The sequence below is a fragment of the Engraulis encrasicolus genome, chromosome 10 (assembly GCF_034702125.1).
Source record: "Engraulis encrasicolus isolate BLACKSEA-1 chromosome 10, IST_EnEncr_1.0, whole genome shotgun sequence".
Classification (NCBI taxonomy): Eukaryota; Metazoa; Chordata; class Actinopteri; order Clupeiformes; family Engraulidae; genus Engraulis; species Engraulis encrasicolus.
The window spans coordinates 1,294,059-1,301,558 of NC_085866.1; the positions used below are offsets into that span (position 1 = coordinate 1,294,059).

General features: G+C 45.1%; 1 protein-coding gene and 1 long non-coding RNA gene across 2 annotated transcripts in view; one reads left to right on the forward strand and one right to left on the reverse strand.

Annotated features, from left to right (window-relative positions):
- kazna (kazrin, periplakin interacting protein a) overlaps positions 1 to 7,500 on the reverse strand; it is a 175,902-nt gene that overhangs the window by 146,449 nt on the left and 21,953 nt on the right. The window lies entirely within an intron of this gene.
- On the forward strand, positions 6,175 to 7,014 carry LOC134456490 (uncharacterized). The gene is made up of 3 exons (XR_010036330.1): positions 6,175 to 6,197; positions 6,425 to 6,486; positions 6,789 to 7,014. It is a non-coding gene; the product is annotated as an uncharacterized LOC134456490 (long non-coding RNA).

The following is a 7,500-nucleotide window of genomic DNA, read 5'->3' on the forward strand; positions in this document are numbered from 1 at the left end:
GTATTATGCAACTCTTCTCTACTATATCTATTCTCTCATTAGCCTGAGAACTATTATTGGCATGCTGTGAAGTAGATGTGCATGTGTGTGTGTGTGTGTGTGTGTGTGTGTGTGAGAGAGAGAGAGAGAGAGAGAGAGAGAGAGAGAGAGAGAGAGAGAGAGAGAGAGAGAGAGAGAGAGAGACAAGGAGAGAGAGAGAGAGAGAGAGAGAGAGAGAGAGAGAGAGAGAGATAGTCTAAGAGGATGTGAGGGTCATAACTATCTAAGACAGACAGGTAGAAATACAGACAGACAAACAGGCAGACAGACAGACAGACAGACAGACAAACAGACAGACAGAGAGTAAGACAGACAGGCAAGCAGACAGACAGACAGACAGGCAGTAAGACAGACAGACAAACATGCAGACAGAGTAAGACAGACAGACAGACAGACAAAGAGACAGACAGAGAGTAAGACAGACAGGCAAGCAGACAGACAGACAGACAGGCAGTATGAGGGTAGTACCATGGTTACAGACGAGTATGTGGAAAATATGAGGTGTGCTATCTATACACATGCACGCACGCACGCACGCACGCACATGGTGTGAACCCCTCAGCCAAGAATAGAGTTTCTTCTCAGCCAGAAAGAGAGAGAGAGAGAGAGAGAGAGAGAGAGAGAGAGAGAGAGAGAGAGAGAGAGGCATGTGAGAGATCACTTATGGAATCATTTCACACCAACCTATTGAGTACGGGCCCCTTTCCTATGTGTGTGTGTGTGTGTGTGTGTGTGTGTGTGTGTGTGTGTGTGTGTGTGTGTGTGTGTGTGTGTGTGTGTGTGTGTGTGTGTGTGTGTGTGTGTTTGTGTGTATGTGTGTGTGTGTGTGTGTGTGTGTGTGTGTGCTTGTGTATGTGTGCGTGTGTGTGTGTGCTTGTGTATGTGTGCGTGTGTGTGTGTGTGTGTGTGTGTGTGCTTGTGTATGTGTGCGTGTGTGTGTGTGTGTGTGTGTGCTTGTGTATGTGTGTGATTCCTCATCCTGTGAGAAGAGGACATGAATAGTATGTGTGATATATGCACGGGGCTGGACTGAGGGAGAAATGGGGCCCGGGCACTTTTGGCTTAAAGGGGTAATTAGCGACGCAGAACTGACTCACCAGTTGGCCCCGCACCCTCGTGGGCCCCTATTTCCAGATATGTAAAAAAAAAAAAAAAATAGAAGTAGGGTGTGGGGCCCACCAGGAAATGCCCGCTATGCCAGATAGCCAAGTCCAGCCCTTCAATTCAGCATGCAGCTTCTGACTACTCTGTCTGTCCTACAGTGCATACCACTGACATGTATAGGCTACTAAATGGACAGCAGGCCTCCACTCTATTCCAATCCCACTGTTTTGAAGCGTCCCGATTGACCTGTGAGAATACTTTCCGACCCGAATGATTCCACAAGTGACCTCTCCCATGCCCCCCCCCCCCCCCCCCCTCTCTCTCTCTCTCTCTCTCTCTCTCTCTCATGCCAAGCGTACCTTAGCAACGCTGAGGACAAGCACTGATAGGCCGTCACCGCCGGCTCGTTGTGTTTGACTGTCAATCAAAATAATTCTAAAACAGTTCTAACTGTCAACAAACCCAACTAGCAATGCTCATTAGCCATTTAAACAGCTTAATAAAACTCTAAAATAAAGGGTCAGGCCGAAAAAAAAAATTGGGTTGTTTGAAAGAAAACAGATCTGTAACTAACAAACTAACCAAACAGCGCAAAGTAACAACATCTCAACTGCCCTTTGTCTGTTGTATTCACATTCTGAGGTTCATCTTAGAACATCTGTCCTGTCTGTTCTTTCTTCTAAGGTTCTAGAACATCTGTTCTGTCTGTTCTGTCTTCTAAGGTTCTAGAACATCTGTCCTGTCTGTTCTTTCTTCTAAGGTTCTAGAACATCTGTTCTGTCTGTTCTGTCTTCTAAGGTTCTGTCACTACCATCTGCCCCCTCTGTCTGTTTTGTGTTCTAAAGTTCTAGAACATATGTTCCCTGTCTGTTCTGTATTCTAAGGTTCTGGAATGTCAGTCCAGTGTGGCTGTATGTTCCAAAATTCTAAGTGTCTGGGTACGGCTAGTGTAGACTACACACCTCTGCTGTGCTGTGTTTGGCTACTCTGTGGTGCGTTTCCCGACAACATCGCTATGCTAACTAAGTTTTACTTAGTTGCAATGCCGTTTCCCATTGGGAAAGCTAACAAGTTGCTAACTGGTGATGGTACTGGTGGTGTGCTCATCTGCTGTACTGGGCTCGTTTAGTCTGGTCTAGACTACTTACCACTGCTCTGCTGTTCTGTACTGGGCTCGTTTACTCTGGTCTAGACTACATACCACTGCTCTGCTGTACTGGGCTCGTTTAGTCTGGTCTAGATTACATACCACTGCTCTGCTCTGCTGTGCTGTACTGGGCTCGTTTAGTCTGGTCTAGACTACATACCACTGCTCTGCTCTGCTGTGCTGGGCTCGTTTAGTCTGGTCTAGACTACATACCACTGCTCTGCTGTGCTGTACTGGGCTCGTTTAGTCTGGTCTAGACTACATACCACTGCTCTGCTCTGCTGTGCTGGGCTCGTTTAGTCTGGTCTAGACTACATACCACTGCTCTGCTGTGCTGTACTGGGCTCGTTTAGTCTGGTCTAGACTACATACCACTGCTCTGCTCTGCTGTACTGGGCTCGTTTAGTCTGGTCTGCTGTGCTGTACTGGGCTGCAGTTAGCTGCTGTTACTGTAACTTGCTGACTGGACTGCACCACACTGAACAGAGCTCTCTGGCAAACTCTTTTCCGCACGGACACAGGCACGCACGCACGCAGGCACAGAGGCACGGAGGCACAAAGGCACACGCACGCACGCACGCACGCACGCACGCACGCACGCACGCACGCACGCACGCACGCACGCACGCACGCACGCACACACACACACACACACACACACACACACACACACACACACACACACACCCCAAAACACACCCTTCAGCAGAGTGGCATGGTGGTAACGTGAGCTGCTCTTGCACGGCAACCCCTGACTGCTGCCTAGCGACGGAAACACACTCACACACACACGCACGCACGCACGCACGCACGCATGCACGCACGCATGCACGCACGCATACACACACATACTGTACACACACAGACACACACACACATACTACATTCAACTATGACATCAACGCTACGGAATACCTCTCTCCTTCCTCTCTCTTTACTCTCTCTCTCCTCTCTCTCTCTTTCTCTTTCTCTCTCTCTCTCTCTCTCTCTCTCTCTCTCTCTCTCTCTCTCTCTCTCTCTCTCCCTCTCCCTCTCCCTGGCACACACATATACACTTTAAAGTAGAATGGAAAAAGGCAGACAGACATACAAACACACACACACACACACACACACACACACACACACACACACACACACACACACACACACACACACACACACACACACACACACACACACACACACACACCTGCATTATTGTTTATCAAGCTGGTCCCAGGCCAACAAGTCTTAAAATCCATTGATTCACTATACAAGCAGGCCCTGAAGGTCCTAGATAAAATATCTTTTCAGTACCACCATTGTCCTATACTGAGCAAGTATAATATGCTCAGCCTTGAAAACATCATACAATTTCCTGATCTGCGGCTAATCCATAAAATGATTCACAATGCAGCACCCCCACCCCTAAGAACATTTGTTCAACCCTGCTCTGAATTGATGAGCAGAACGTCAAGATCCACCATTAGGGGTGATTGTAGTCTCCCAATCCGACGAACTGCTTTTGCTCAGTCAGCCTTCTCCTTCAGGGCAACCAAAACATGGAATAGTCTACCCAGTAACTTAAAAAGTATTACTGATTATCAGGCCTTCTCAAGGGGTGTGAAAAAATGGATATTAACCAACCAGTCTTGTCAACATTAATCATATGTTTTTTTAAAATATGATTCACACTGCATGCCATTTTAATGTGTGTGTGTGTGTGTGTGTGTGTGTGTGTGTGTGTGTGTGTGTGTGTGTGTGTGTGTGTGTGTGTGTGTGTGTGTGTGTGTGTGTGTGTGTGTGTATGTTTGACCCATGGCCTATGATGTGCTTACTTGTTTATATCTTGTTTATGTTATTGTATTTTAAATTTTTTTACCTGTCCAGGGACTGCAGATGGAAATTAGTGCATGGTCCCTGTTGAACTAAACCAACTAAACTAAACTAAACTAAACTAAACTAAACTAAACTAAACACACACACACACACACACACACACACACACACACACACACACACACACACACACACACACACACACACACACACACACACACACACACACACACACACACACACACACACACAGAAAATACGGACGTGCCCAAGGACGCAGGAGCTCATTTTGACCAGGAGGTGCTGTGGTCGTCGGAGGGTCTGGGAGTCCTCTCCCAGAAAAAAATGTGTTTTTTAGATGCAATTTCCTGCATTCTAATCAATTTTAGGATGACGAATGGCGAATCCCATCTGACTAACTTCTTCATGTTTTATGTAGCCTAACCAAGGATGACTAGATTTTACCTTTTTTTATGTAACATTTCACTTCAAAATAAAAGTTCTTCTTGCGGAAGGGAAACGCGCACCTAATGTGGAGGTGAGGGCGTGTTCAAGAGCAAATCGCGCTGCGTTTCTCTCTTCTCCATGGGCAGTCTACAATGTGTGAAATTAGTAGAAATGCATGACTAGGCTATGCGATGCACTTGTGAGAGGTGACCGGGCTTTCAAACAATTTAGATTTTCTTGCAATTGCGACTGTGTATCTCAAGATGCATACGATCAGGACCCCAGCCCTGTCTCCCCGCACGCGCACAAAAGCACGCACACAGACAGGCATACTGCTTACCGAATGTGATTACACTCTGACGGCCAAAGAGTTTGTGCTGTGATGGGCGAGAGAAGTAGGCTAAGCGCCAAAGCAGCTCGTGCCATTGCTGGCTATTGATACAGGGAGAGTGTAAGCCACCTTTAGTTTGCATTTGACGTAGGCCATATTTAAGACGCACTAAAAGGTGCCGCTAAACGGTGGTCAAATCAGCAGCAAGAGGCAAAAGGAACAAATCGCCACCACTACAAAAGTCCAAAACATCAAACAATAGCACAGCCATTTCACACCGCGGCAATTCAACTTTGGCAACAGTTATGATAGACGCACACCATCGGCTGTGCTACAGATTCACCCCATAGCCAACTCCGAGGCTAAGATAGACTTCACCAGCAATAGGCAAGACCTAGCCTACCAATATGCTACTACGAATCCAATCTCCACCGCAAGAAACAAAAGTCACTTCTTACCTGACACGACGCACAATTTTGGTGACATACCCTTCTCCCGTCGCACTTTAAATTAACCTAATTCCTTGCTTAGTTGGTCCGTTTTTGATCACCAAAGTGACGAGACTTCTCTTCACAACAAGTTAGCTCCTCCAATGGGTTTAAGACCGTGTGTTGATGTATGCCCAATCAAACATGTCGCTGTTAATACCACTTTAGTTTTATTACTACCTTGACACCACAAGCTAACAAAACAAACGTATCTCCCGCGTCACTGGCTACTGTTCTACACCACTGTTCCGGTCTGGTTGGGGTCTAAAAGTTTATCACTCATTTAAAACCAAAATTGCATTCACATTTCAAATTACTTATATGTATTAAAAAAGTAGAAAATATTCATATTTTGTGTTTTTATTTTAGAATAATAATGAGGAAAAAACTATGTCTGAATTTAGGGTAATATACAAGTGATGCAGCTGCGTCTGTTGTCCAGTAGGGGGGGTGCTGCAGCACCCGGAGCACCCCACTTCCTGCGTCCCTGGACGTGCCGTGTATCTCTATTCAGTTGGACTATTGCCGCTGGCATCTGCAGCTCTGCTCAAGGTAGGCTAGTTCATGGCTGATTGCAGCTAGTCTGTGTGGTTTTAGAACTAGCTTTTCAGATAAGCCTGGACGTCCGTGAAGTGGGCTTCGATACAGACATGTCAGGACGGTTAACACTGTATGTCAGCGAGCATGGTATAGCTACTACCTCTGGTTTAACAACAATGTGGCTTTCTATTTACTATATGATTGCAGCAATGAAAAAAGGAAGGAGACGTCCAGGACTGAACAGAGCTGTCACCTGTTGCAGTGCAGTGCACTGACTGACGTGAGTAGTAGATCCTAATTATAGTTTTCGGTGTGGGCAGGCCAAAGCGAATACGGTGCTTTTCAAAGAAAGAGAATGTATTGACATTGGTGTAATGCAATGATAGACCTCCTTGGTGTAATATGATGAGCATAGCCTACTTAAAAATATATTTTGCTGCAACTAAATGGATGTGGCCTATTATTCACTTAGAATAATTTCGAATGTGTTTCTCACCATTTTTTTAGGCTATTTGCTTGGATGTTGCTGAAAGAAAGGAGGCATTCTTCATTGTGCAGCACTACTGTGGGTAAGTCACTGTTTTGTCTGTGTTGCAATAGTTTGACTACCACTAGTGCATCCCTATACACTTAAGCCTTGACCAAATTGAGTTTCATTGCTAGTGATTTGACCTCATTCAATTGGATCCTCATATCAGAAGCATTTTTGTTTTCTGATATTTGTTTTTATTAGCCAACACTTTCTTTACTAGCTAACACTTTCTTATTTAGCCATTTATTTCACAGATGGTCTGACCTGTGTCTTGCAATGTCATCATCATTTTATAATTTTGTAACTAAATGTCGCATGTGTGTTTTTCTTTTCATTCAGAGGCCGAGAGAGTTTTGACGAGGCTTCTGTACCCAGGAGGCGGAGGCAGCAATGCCAGCTTCAATGCGCACAGTCCTTTAAAAGGGACACCCAGCTAAGATTTTATTGCAAATTCTACACAGAATGCACTGCTCTACACATTTGGTTTTGGAAACACTGTGTATTATTGTAAGTGTACACCAGGGGTGGGGAACCTTTTTCATTTGAAGGGCCACTTCAAATTACTCTGAGGGTCCTCCGAGGGCCGTACAATTAACACAAACTAGGATTTCCCCCTGCACTCTAGGCCTATATGGAATGCAGCCACCTTAAAACAGACCTTAACTTCTATATGTCCCCTGAATATAACTTTCATTGTATTGCAAATGTTTCTTTTACAAAATATGGCATATTTCATATGAAGCTGCATAATATTAAAATTGTCTCAGGGGCTGGATAAAATGGCCTCAAGGGCTGCAAACGGCCCTCCAGACATAGGTTCCCCACCCCTGGTTTACACCAATACAGCAAATTCATGGTGACACTACAATGACCTCAGCTATTTGGTTGTTTCTACTGTTTACGTACTGTCACAAAGCAGTCTTACAAACACATTTATTTATCTCTGTATCAACATTGAGGTTCTCATATAACCTTTCCCCATTCTATTCCCAAGTAAAAATGTGCTAGAAACAACTTGAAGGCATAATGCCCTTCACTTTTAACATAGGTC